The sequence below is a fragment of the Mesoplodon bidens genome, assembly GCF_964165515.1.
Source record: "Mesoplodon bidens genome assembly, chromosome: 6".
NCBI classification, from domain to species: Eukaryota; Metazoa; Chordata; class Mammalia; order Artiodactyla; family Ziphiidae; genus Mesoplodon; species Mesoplodon bidens.
In genome coordinates, this window is record NC_138162.1 from 77,602,771 (window position 1) to 77,616,160 (window position 13,390).

Below are 13,390 nucleotides of genomic sequence, written 5' to 3' on the forward strand. Positions count from 1 at the left end.
TACCAACATCTCACAGACAGAATTTGAAGCTTGGGGGCCCTCTTTGCTGAAACTCTGCCCACGCTTAGGTCCGTGCAAAGTTGAAGGCAGTTGCAACTGGGGTTTTACCAAAGGCTGTAGAGCTCACATTATGGATTGCTACACGAAGTCACTCTCTAGTACTTCTTCCTCTCCTGAGAGCCTTCCCTTTACTATAAAGAGTGACAATACCAGGTATTTTTCCTAGCCTCCCTTGCAGCAAGATTACCAATCTCAGAGTCTTGTCTTGGTTCTTGGATTTATTTCCTAATGACCACAGGATGGCTGCCTCTGTCTCCCAACAAGAGTTTCCTACAGTCTGGATTTTGAATCTTTATGATGTCATTTAACATGGTCTTCTGATCTCTATATTTCCTATAAAATGATAGTTGTAAACCTCAACACGTATATAATCCTTGCAACAACTCAAGGAGGCAGGGCTATTAATGTCCCCATTTTACAGAGGAATAATCAGCTAAGGCATAGAAAGTTTCCGTACTAGAGGTCATGTGGTCAGGGTTTGAGTCTAAGCAGATGCTTCTAACCTCTATGCCACACACAAGGAAATATATCAGAAAGACATTTATGCAACTCCCTTTGTTTCAACATTCTCCAGGAGCAGATAATTGGTTGGCTTGTAAGCCTAGAAATCAATTAAGTCAATTAGCAGCAGTTAGTGAGCATCTACAGCGTGTGCTAATCTAAGCTGTGGGATGCAAAGAGTGAGGAGATGATGTTGAAGATTATGATAGCTGCCCTACTGAGAGCTTCCTGTGTACCAGACCCTGGGCGAAGTGCTATGAATACAGCAGTGATCATCACAGTCAAAATGAATTTCGCTATGTATCTCAGTCTTGTGAAAGGTGAACCACAGTGTAAGTGCTATAATGGGAATTGTTGAGAGCTGTGTGGTCCATCCAGTGGTCACTAGCCACATGGGGCTATTTCAATTTAAATTAATTACAATTAAATAACACTTAAAATTCAATCTGTCAGTCTTTGTAGCCACTTTTAAAATGCTCAATAACCATATGTGGCTAGCGGCTCCCTATTGGGTAGCACAGATTATAGAATGGAATCATTGCACCAAGTTCTACTGGACAGCACTGGTTTAGAGAGTTGGGAAAGCACAGAGGAGAGACACTGCCCTGTCGAGACTTGGAGGTGAGGAGGGGTATGAGGAAAGGGACGCCAAAGAAAATAATATTTAAGCTGAGACTTGAAGACTGAGTAGTTTTAATCCTTACTGTACTCCTGTAAGATGTCTTATATCCCTATTTAATGAATGAGGAAATGGACTTTGAAAAGTTACAAAATTCGCCCAAAGTCTCAAGAAAAATGTGAGTGGGAACATTTGATTCCAGATCCATCTGTCTACTCAAAACACTAATGATTGAAATGCTAATACTCTAACTAAAGGAACCCTGGGCAAAAGAGATGTCTTTTAGAAGAAATGGGTGACAGCTTCACAAATTTTTTTTTAATTAATTAATTTATTTATTTATTTTTGGCTGCGCTGGGTCTTTGCTGCTGCCTGTGGCCTTTCTCTAGTTGCAGCGAGCGGGGGTTACTCTTTGTTGCGGTGTGCAGGCTTCTCATTGCGGTGGCTTCTCTTGTTGCAGAGGACAGGCTTCAGCAGTTGTGGCACGTGGGCTCAGTAGTTGTGGCTCGCGGGCTCTAGAGTGCAGGCTCAGTAGTTGTGGCGTGTGGGCTTAGTTGCTCCGCGGCGTGTGGGATCTTCCCGGAGCAGGGATCGAACCCGTTTCCCCTGCATTGGCAGGCGGATTCTTAACCACTGCGCCACCAGGGAAGTCCCAGCTTCACAAATATTGATTGAACACTTTGTGCCGTATTTCAAAGCACTTGGTAAGCACTGATGTCATTTGGGCAGTTTACAAAAACTGGGGCCTCTCACCACAGGGAGTTTTCCATCTCGCTGTGAAACGGGTGCAGAAAAGTGAGTGCCATGGGAATCACAAGTGGTGGCGATGGCTTCCTGCGAAGACTCCTTCGAAAGAGGAAGAGTCAAGGGGGTCGATGTGATATGATATTGCTTATATGTGGAATCTTTAAAAAAGGGTACAAATGAACTTATTTATAAAACAGAAGTAGAGTCATGGATGTAGGAAACAAACTTATGGTTACCAGGGGATAAGGGGAGCAAGGGATAAACTAGGAGATTGGGATTGACGTATACACACTATTATATATAAAATAGATAACTCATAAGAACCTGCTGTATAGCACAGGGAACTCTACTCAATTCTCTGTCATGGCCTGTATGGGAAAAGAATCTAAAAAAAAAAGAAAAAAAAAGACCCATGGGATGTGAATAGCAGGAACATTCCAGGATGGAGGAAAGGCTTGTAGGAAGGCTTAGGGTGGGAGTATACAAGGCCAATGCCAAGACCACAGATCATACCTCCGTCAGGTTGGAGATTTATTAAGACGAGATGACTCAGTCCTTTCTGCAGGCATGGAATTTCAATGCGAATTCTTCCTGAACAACCTTTATGGGTATGTTTATAAACAGATCAATTCAGAGGCAGGTCAAAGACATTGCTGATTTCCCCCTGATCTCTGAGAGCATCACGGATATCACAGCAGAGTCTGTCTCTTTCCAACAGGAAAGTCTTCAGGAGCATAAACACGAGAGGTTTTGGGGGTGATGCATTTTTGATTTCAGAAGCATCATGGTGCTGCCCCTGTCTCTCACACCCCTCTTCAAACCCTCAGATGGCCCCCAGCTCCAGAGAGGGAAGGACATTTAATCATAGACTACAAAATTAGTTTTGGGAATTTTAAATCAATGTACTGTTATGTACTTCACTCTATGGGAAAAATAATCCAACTAACAAAAAAATCAGAATTGACTTGTGAACAGTGCAGATACGACACATCAATGTTGTACAAACATTTTTTATAGTGTTCACTCTTCACAAACTGTCTATGTGTTCCATTTTTTTGTCTTTAATTCATGTACATCTTTTTGCACATCAATACAGTCCAAATAATATTTCCTTCTAGTGATAGTCTGTAACATAATGTCTTTAGTTGTTGACTGTTGAGTTTATTTCTTGTCACTATTTTTTTTTTTTTTTTTTTTTTTTTTTTTTTTTTGCTGTACGCGGGCCTCTCACTGCTGTGGCCTCTCCCGTTGCGGAGCACAGGCTCCGGACACACAGGCTCCGTGGCCATGGCTCGCGGGCCCAGCCGCTCCGCGGCATGTGGGATCTTCCGGGATAGGGGCACGAACCCGTGTCCCCTGCATCGGCAGGCGGACTCTCAACCACTGCGCCACCAGGGAAGCCCTCTTGTCACTATTAATATCAATGCAATGAATAGTTTTGAACAATCATTATTTTTTAAGTTATGTAATTTTTTTAGAATATATTCCCCAAAGTAGGATGTCTGGGACATAGGTACTAATAAGTGTATGCTTCTTGTTAGTTGCTCTCTAGAAAGACTATGCCAGTGTTCATTTGGTGTATCTGTTCCCCCAAAACCCCATCAACACTGGGTTTTGTATTAGTCCTTTGCTTTCAGTAATTTAAGGTATTTGGAGCCATGGAGAATCTCAGCCCTGTTAGCTTAGGGACTTAGCTTTTCTGCCTCAACCGCTTCATTTGAGAATGTAAATAAGACTAATTTCCTGGGTTGGGGATTGCATGAGATACTTCAGGAGAAGCGGCTGGCACAGGGCCTGATGCACAGTATGTAGGCAGCCAATGTCTACTCCGTGTCCCTTAACAGGGATTCAGAGGTACCTTAGAGCTCTCACTTTGCGTTTTCCCTTTATTGCTGCTGAGGTTAAGCATCTTTTTCAGGTAATTATCATTGGAATACCTATAGAATATGTAAGAACTACTGTCCCTTCCCACTCTTCTCCATCTCCTCTGTCCCACAGGATGCCCCAACCTTGAACTAGACTCTGTCATCCTCTCTTTGCCACCTGGTCCAAGATAATCACCACAGCATCCAGACTTGAAGTCCAGTGCTAACAGGATATAGCTGAGCATCCTCCTTACAAACCCAAAGTTCCAGACTCAAAGGCTCTCTGAGTTTAAAGGAAGCCACAATGGTTAATCATCCAACTTTCATTTGGATGCTTGACAGCTTCCCATCAGCATAAGTGGTCTCTTCTTAAAATAGATTAAATAATGCCTATTGGGTAAATATGATGATGAATTTAAGGTAAGGCTAGTATTTGGTCTCTCTATTCTTGGCCCCCAAGCAGCACAGTGTTCTTATACACTATGGTCAATTCTCACATAAATTTTTTATCACTTAGCCAAATTTTGAGAAACATTTAAAGTTCTGAATGTCATAATTAAACAGGGTAGGAAGCAGTCTTCTGTTGATAAAACTCAGTATTTTATTTAATTGAATTTCTCCCATGTAGTTTATGTAGTTATGAAACATCTAAGATCTACCTCCTTCTATTTAATAGATGGTGTCTAAGATTGATAAATCAAGAAATAGAGGCTTGAGTATATTATTAAAATTATAAAAGTGGAAACTATTACAAAAATAAGAAACACAGAAATTGGGAGGCAGAAAGGAGGAGAGGATATGAGAGTTAGTAAAACTGTGTTAATTTTCTTCTCTTTCAGAGCAGAAAGTCAGATATTTTTTAATTTGATAGCTCAGTTAACAAAAGTATAACTATTATTTAATGTTAAAATGAGAGCCACATGAAGAACAAAAAAACAGAAACTTAAAAATGGTCTTCTCTAAAACTAGGTTAGATGGTGAGTAGGAAGGAAAATCTTACTTTTAATTTTAGATTCTTATATTGTTTTAATTTTTTGACATCTGTATGTTATTTTTTTCCTTTTTAAAAAACTGCTTTATTGAGATTAATTTACATACCATTCCATTCACCCACTTAAAGTGTACAATTCAATGTTTTTCAGTATATTCACAGAGTTTGTACACTCATCACTGCTATCAACTTCAGAGTGTTTTCATCATCCCCCCCAAAATCCAGTACCTATTAGCAGTCACTACCATTTCCCCAGCCCTAGGCAACCACTAATCTATTTTCTGTCTTTATAGATTTGCCCATTTTGAACATTTCATATAAATAGAATCAAACAACCTGTAGATTTTTGTATCTGGCTTTCTTTGAATTAGCATAATGTTTCAAAGTTCATCCATGTAGTAACACGTATCAGTACTCCATTCCTTTTTATTGCTGAATAATATTCCTTTATATGGATATACCACATTTTGTTTTCTGTTTTTTTTAAATTTAATTTAATTTATTTTTTTATACAGCATGTTCTTATTAGTTATCCATTTTATACATATTAGTGTATACATGTCAATCCCAATTTCCCAATTCATCCCACCACCCCTCCCTTCCACTTTCCCCCCTTGGTGTCCATACATTTATTCTCTACATCTGTGTCCCAATTTCTGCCCTGTAAACCGGTTCATCTGTACCATTTTTCTAGGTTCCACATATATGCGTTAATATACGATATTTGTTTTTCTCTTTCTGACTTACTTCACTCTGTATGACAGTCTCTGGATTAATCCACGTCTCTACAAATGACCCAATTTCATTCCTTTTTATGGCTGAGTACTATTCCATTGTATAATATTCCTTTATATGGATATACCACATTTTGTTTATCCATTCATCAGTTAATGGAGATTTGGATTGTTTTTACTTTTTGGCTATTGTAAATAATGCTACTATGAACATTTGTATACACGTTTTCCTGTGGATGCAAGTTTTCGTTTCTCTTGGGCATATTACTCTAGCAGTGAAATTGCTGAGTCATATGGTAACTCTATGTTTAACCTTTTGAGGAACTGCCAGACTGTTTTCCAAAGCAATTTCACCTTTTTTATATCCCCACCAGCAGTGTATGAGAGTTCGCTTCTCCACATCTTCACCAACTCTTGTTATGATGATGTCTTTCTGATCTAGCCATCCTAGTGGGTGTGAAGTGGCATTTGGTTGTGATTTTGATTTACATTTTCCTAATAGCTAATAATGTTGAGTGTCTTTTCATGTACTTATTGGCAATTTGTATACCGTCTTTGGAGAAATATCTGTTCAGCTCCTTTGCCCTGTGCACATGTTATTTTCACCTTTAAAAAACAGTATAAAATATATTAAAGCAAAGTAAGCAAATACCAAATGTTAGAGGTGATGGTCTCTGTGTGAAGAAAATTAAGTATTTCTTTTTTGCTTTTCTAATTTTTTCTAAAATTTTAAAACATGCATAATTTTTATTCATCATCAAACATTAACATTTCCCTCATTTCTTTATCTTTCTCTGATTTGAAAAAGTAGCGTAAGGAGTTTTTTTAAAAGGAGACACGATATTAACCTAAAGGCAATAATAGCTAATATTTTAGCAGATTTCCCTCCAAGATATTTTACTAGACTTTCTGTGCTTTTTGAGGTTGTTGCATACGTGCAATTTCAAATTATGCCTTTTATTCTTATCATAATATAGTAAATAATCCCCTGCATATCAAACAAAGCTCTTTAGCCATTTCTTCTGAAAGTTTCTAGAGGAAATGCCAGTAAATCTTTTGGTGTACAGAATGGTCATGAGAGAGGGCTTCTGTCTTATATTTGTTGCTTTAGAATTAAGGGAAAAAATTAGGTCACATACCTAATATATACTGTCCCCAAGTTGTGGAAAACACAAACCCAGTAGAACTTGTTGAGGACATAGCCTGGTCTTTTGCTGCAGTGTGATGCTCTCTCCCCACTTCACATAGGAAAAGACAGAAAGGAGTCTCATGCAGTAGGAAGAAGCTGGGCAACTCTCCAACTTCTTCTAACTTATATCTTCATGGTGTGGCTTTGCCTTCTGGCTTGAAGTATTTGTAAATCCCCACGGTACCACCAACTCCTGTATTTTTCCTTACAGAGTATTTGTGCTAAAAAGAACAAGTATACTTCTCTTGCTTGTCCCATCCTTTTTCTCTTTCCCTCATTATAACTCTTTCTTCTGAAATCACTCATGCCATCAGGACAGGCTGACTGCAGATAGAGCTATGACTTACGTTTCTTTTTATCTTTTTTTTTTCCTCCCAAAGGCTCCAGAGTTTGCAGTTGCAGCCACTTCAAAAGCTGATTGCACAGATTCCATTTTCTCCCATGACGATGGAATCAGTAGCCCTCCCCTTGTGGCAAGGGTTCCAGAAAGACAGTTTTTAATACACTTGCTTCAAGTGTTCAATTTTCTGTAACAATATAGGCTGCTGACTCTTTATGCTCCCATGTATGTCCACAAACACTTCCAAGATAACAATGCCATCCCTAACTACACACATACAACAGGCTGCTTCTCATCTAAAAATGCAGGGAAAACACCGGGATACAAGCATAGGAGAATAAATCTGACTACCAAAGACTCCCCCCAGGCCTCCAATCACAGCTGTGCAAGAATAAACTTAAGATGAATGATTCATCTTTAATTCAGCACATTGGGAAGAAAATATAGCGCTAACACCCATGCTCTCCTCTTCTTCCTGAGCACAGCACTTAGACATATCTTTCCAGGCTTCATACTGGTGGGTGGGGCCCTGGACCAAGTTCTGCCCAGTGGAATGTGGGTGGATGTGATATTCACCACTTCCATACCTGACATCTTAAATCCTTTGCTCACTCTCCCAATTCAGCAGGGATTTTGGAGGCCACTTGTTGAAGATAATGGTGCCACAAGATGGAAGGACCCAGGGTCCCTGAATGGCTGCAGGAAGCCAACCCCACCACCAAACCATGTTGAACAGAGTCATGAACAAGCAATGAACCTTTATTATATTTGTCCGCCTTAACTGGGGATTGGGGATTTTATCTTTCATCATTTGCACACCCTGATTGACACATTTGCTTTTTCTATCTCCTACCCCAGCAAAATATTCTAGGTTTCTGTGATAGCTTGTAGGCTATATGTTTTAAAAGTGGTCAAAGTAAGGGCTCCATTTTGCTAACAAAGCATTCAAATTCAAATATTACCAAGAGGAGAAGCTTGCTAGTCAGGTTCTGCCTAAATGGTTCCAAGTCCAAGAAAGTTCCTAAATTTTTTGAGAAATAAAAGCAAAAATCAACACTGTCTTCCTGGTTCATTCACATGGTGAAGTGTCACAGAAGACTTGAGAAATCTTAGTGGGGGCTTCATTGGTTGACTGAAGTTAACATTCGCTTCTCTTCACCAAGTATCTATTGTGTCATCAGCATAATTCACACCATCTCCCTTCAGACAGCAAGGCTGAGAAACTCCAAGTCTTGGCCCTGGAACCTGCCCCTCCACAAAGGGTGGGAGCTAATCTTGCTCATTGTAAGCACCTGAACCCTTCCTGAAATGGCTGCAGGAAAGCGTCAGTTAAACCATGGACATCTTAGGTGGGCAGCCATTGCTGCTATTTAGGAAGCTCAAGTGTCTGTTGAATTCATTACCTTTTCTTCTTTTTCAGCCTTGTAGATTCCATTATTTCTCGGTATTGTTTCTAGACCTATCACTCTTTTATTGTGACCCATTTAATGTCAAATGTGCTCACTATTGATGAGAAACTGTTTTAGTATTTCAATGAGGTAGAACACAAACTGAGCATTTCACATTTTAGGGCAAATGAGGCTTTGGCATGAAAAACCTATGCTTAGTCATGAAGAGTCCAGGGCCCATTCTGCTGACCACCTCCTGATCCAGGGATAAGATGGCAGCCCTAGGTTTTGTTCCTGGCTCTATGGCTGGGTTTTGTGACCTTAGATTATTTCGACACACTGTTTCTCAGGGTATAATAATTGCAATAGATTTTGTGAAGTTTTGAGGATCCCTGCTGATTCATTTCTGCCTCCTTTCTCTACTTAAAGCTTTTAAATTAGCCCCTCCAACCAAAAAGGGGTTTCTTTCTCTCTTATGAAGACCTTGACTTTCAGCTTCTTTAAAACCCAAGTTCAGACTTGATATACAAAATGTGTGTATAAATTTTACATGCCTTTAGGATGCTGTCTTAAATGCCGCTTGGTTCTCTGTGTCATCCTACCAATTCTCTATTTTTTCTTCTTTCTTCCCTTCATTCTGATATTCTCTTGTTTCTTGTTCAGTCTTTGAATCAAACACTTAAGTTTACGTTGTTTTTGTAACTTCTGGGCAAGGTGAACATTCATCTAGAAAAGGTAGGCATGTGCGTCTGTTTGTAACAAGAAAAAACCATTGAAGAGAAAAGGAGTAACTGAACTCAACAGAAAACAGGTTGCACAGGCCAACAGAAATTAGAAGTTGTATGGCATATGCATTTTTTAAATGTAAAAACAACATAACATCAAAACGTTTTTAATCTTAGAATTCCCCTACCCTAGCACAAGCACTTTAATATTTAATTGTTTTCTTTCAGGAGTTGTTCATGTGCATGTTTTTCCACACAATTGTAATCTCAATGCATATAATTTTGTATTCTGGTATAAATTTGTTATGGAAATCTTTCTTAGCTCTTTTTCATATTTCTTAGGTAAGTTACCAGGTATTTGGGGAAACATTTTTAGGGTCAGACCTGAATGCCTGCTAACACTGGGCCTCCAGTTTTCATACTGTTTCTGGCTAACAGATGTAAAACATCAGCTGGTCTTGAGAGCTAGGATGATACCAACCTCTGGGTAAAAAGTAATGCGTTAAATAGATAGGGCTTGTAGCTGGTAGAGTTGCATGTTTTCTAATTAAAAACAAACAAACAAACAAACAAAAAACCTTAGGGAAAAGTACTGAGGTGCTGGGAATTGCTTGAGAAGGGTTGAGACACATGTGTACCCCTTCTAAAGGGTTCTGAGTCCTTAATATTCAGCCCCCTCCAAGCCTTGCCACTGTATGTATTGCAGAAGCATCTAAGGATCGTAGACTGTCAGGCTTGTGACCTTTCAGAGCATCTCATGATACAGACATGAATCTGAATCCAAGAAATATGAAGCCAAGAGAGAATGCAGACTTCACTGTTGCAGGGACAGTCCTAAGCAGGCCTAGGACTCCTAGTTCAGTGCTATACGGTTAAGGAAGAAAGGATGCAGCAGGAAAAGAAAGCATAGCTAGAGGAAAGGAAGATGGTACAGGGAGAAAGAAGAGATGGAAGGGAATTGGGGGTGAGGTTCTCAAGTCTTTGCTAATTTTAAGAGCAGACCTGAAATTAGAGAGCGTAAGGTCCCCCGGGTAAACACACCCTCTGAAATGAGCATCTCAAGTTATATAGGGGAGTCAGCTAAGCATTTAACTTTTCTTATCTGCTTAGAAATCAAATTTCTAGAAAGTGAAGACAAGACAGTGTTATGAAAGATGATCCTTGAGGAGTCATGATGGATGCATCCTCTACTTTACTGCTTGATGTCCATGGAGGCAACGCATGCCTTACATGTGGCATCTTGAGAATTTTTGCTTGAAAAATAATTAACAGATGAACTGCTAAAAGTACCCATGGTTGACCAATGTGCCCCAGATTCCCTGTGGCAACTCCTTTTTAGATATTTATTGGACTTCAGTTTGCCCTTGAGACATCACCAAAGAAAAGGTAAATAGGCATTAGCAATATAGAGAAACTCAACCTCCCTCATTTCATAGAAAGGTCCAGAAAGGACTTGTAACTAGTCCAAAGTTCCATAGCTTAAAAGAACAACCACTCCAAAACTTAGGAGGTGAGGTAGTCTCCCCAAAATGGCTGTGATAAGGCCCTTTAATTCCTGTACATACATGCTGCCCCTCAAATCAAAAGTTAGAGTCTATTTCCTCTCCTCTTGAATTTGGTTGGTCTTGTGGCTGCTTTGACCAATAGAATGAAGTGGAAGTAATGTTCTAGAACCTCCCATCTCAGTTCTTAAGAGGACTGGCAGTTTCCAGTTCCTCCCTCTGAGAAGCTAGCTGCCATGCAAGAAGTCTGACAAGGCTGAAAGGACCATATGGCATGAGGAAGTCCAAGCTAACCACGTGGAAAGAGAAAGGTCGGGGGAGGCAGATGGAGGTAACTGATGTGTGAGTGAAGCCTTCTCAGACCTTCCCCTTTGGTCCAGTTGCCAGCGGCCACCTAAATGCAGTCAATTGAGTGACACTAGCCAATGCCTAGCGGAGCCCAGTTGACTCACAGACTCATGAGAAATAGGAAATGGTGGTTGTTTTTGGCTACGAGTTTTGGGGTGGTGTGTTACGCAGCAATAGATAATTAATTGAAGCCGTGACTTAAAACAGCAACCATGTAATATTTCTCATGAATCTATGAGCTGGGTGGGAGGTTTGGCTGACCTGGACCAAGCCTGGCAGATCTCAGTTGAACTTGTTTGTACCACTGCAGTCAACTGAGGGCTGGCTGGTCAAGGATGACCTCAGCTGCAATGACTCAGCTCTGTTCCACAGGGTCTTTCATCCTCCAGGGGCTTGTTCTCCTGGTGATGGCAGAATTCTAAGAACAGAAACAGAAATGCACACAATTTTTTAAAAATAGACTTTATGCTTTAGAGCACTTTTTGGTTCACAGCAAAATTGAGGGGAAGGTACAGAGATTTCTCATACACCTCCTGCCCCAGCACATGCACAGCCTCCCCGTTATGGACATCCCCCACCTGAGGGCACATTTGCTACACCTGATGAACCTACACTGACACCATCATTATCACCACAGACCACGAATTACATTAGGGTTCACTCTTGATGTACATTTTAAGGTTTCGGGCAAATGTATAATGACATGTCTTCATCATTATAGTATTGTACACGATTTACATTAGGGTTCACTCTTGATGTACATTTTAAGGTTTCGGGCAAATGTATAATGACATGTCTTCATCATTATAGTATTGTACACGATTTACATTAGGGTTCACTCTTGATGTACATTTTAAGGTTTCGGACAAATGTATAATGACATGTCTTCATCATTACAGTACTGTACAGAGTAGTTTCACTGCCCTAAAAATACTCTGTGCTCTGCCTATTCATCTCTCTCCCCCCAACTCTTAACAGCCACTGATCTTTGTACTGTCTCCATAGTTTTGCCTTTTCCAGAATATCATATAGTTGGAATCATACCATATGCAGCCTTTTCAGATTGGCTTTTTTCACTTAGTAATATGCATTTAAGTTTCTTCCATGTGTTTTCATGGCTCGATAGCTCTTTTTTGTTTGTTTGCTTTTTTGTTTTTAGCACTGAATAGTATTCCGTTTTACCACAACTTAACCATTCACCTACTGAAGGACATCTTGGTTGCTTCCAAGTTTGGGCAATTATGAATAAAGCTGCTATAAACATCCACATGCAGGTTTTTGTATGGACATAAATTTTCAGCTACTTAGGGTATATACTAAGGAGGATGATTGCCAAATCACCTGGTAAGAGTATGTTTAGTTTCGTAAGAAACTGAAAAACTATTGTTCAAAATGGCCATTGCATTTTGCATTCCCTCCAGCAATGAATGAGAGTTCCTTTTACTCCACATCCTCGCCAGCATTTGGTGTTGTCAGTGTTCTGGATTTTGGAAAATTTAATAGATGTGTAGTGGTATTTCTTTGTTGCACAAACATTTTTCAAACCTTCGTTTACATCAAGTCTGCTATTGTTCCACTGACCAAAGTAAATCATGTGGGTGAGCACAGAGTGGGAGGAGACTACAAAGTTAGAAGGAAAGGACCTGGATAAAGGGAGGTCATTAACTGGAGCCATTAATGCTATCAAATCTACCATAAGAAATCTATGCATGTTTCTCATAGGGGAGTATTACATAGCATTATTAAGATTTTGGACTAAGATCTGAAATCAACTGGAGAAATTATACTCGAAATCAAGTAAAACAATTAGATAAGCATTATCTGATTTTTAAATATTTCCAGATTTTATGGCCAAGCCACTATTGCTAATGGTAGTGATAGTGTTTTATTTCCAATAGAAGGTGACTTTCCCAAATTGCTGTTGATAGATTTCGAGATAGAATCAAGGAGAAATATCAGGTCTCATGGTATGTGGTCCCTTGTTCCATTAATTAATTTACAGTAATGATGGTCTTAAGGCTCTTGGTATATTTCCTTAAAATCCTGTTTAATAGAGTTAGCTCTCTAAATAGCCAGTGGGGAGTCTGCTTTGTGACTTCTTTCTGGAAACTGAAGCCTGTTGGCATCTGTGCTTTACAGAAGGGAATCAAACTGGCTCTTAATGGAAAAGGGGGAGTGTGTATACACGTGTATGCATCCATTTGTATGTAGCATGTCTGACCACCTCTGATCCACTGTGTTTTAAGTTTGGTTTTACCTGTTTTCACCTCCTCTGCATTCCCAGGAAATCTTGAGAACTGACTTTGCATTTTCACTTATCACTACCTCTGTGGGAAGCAGGTTTGTTTTCTACTCCTTGGATTTCAGAGCAAACGTCTGAG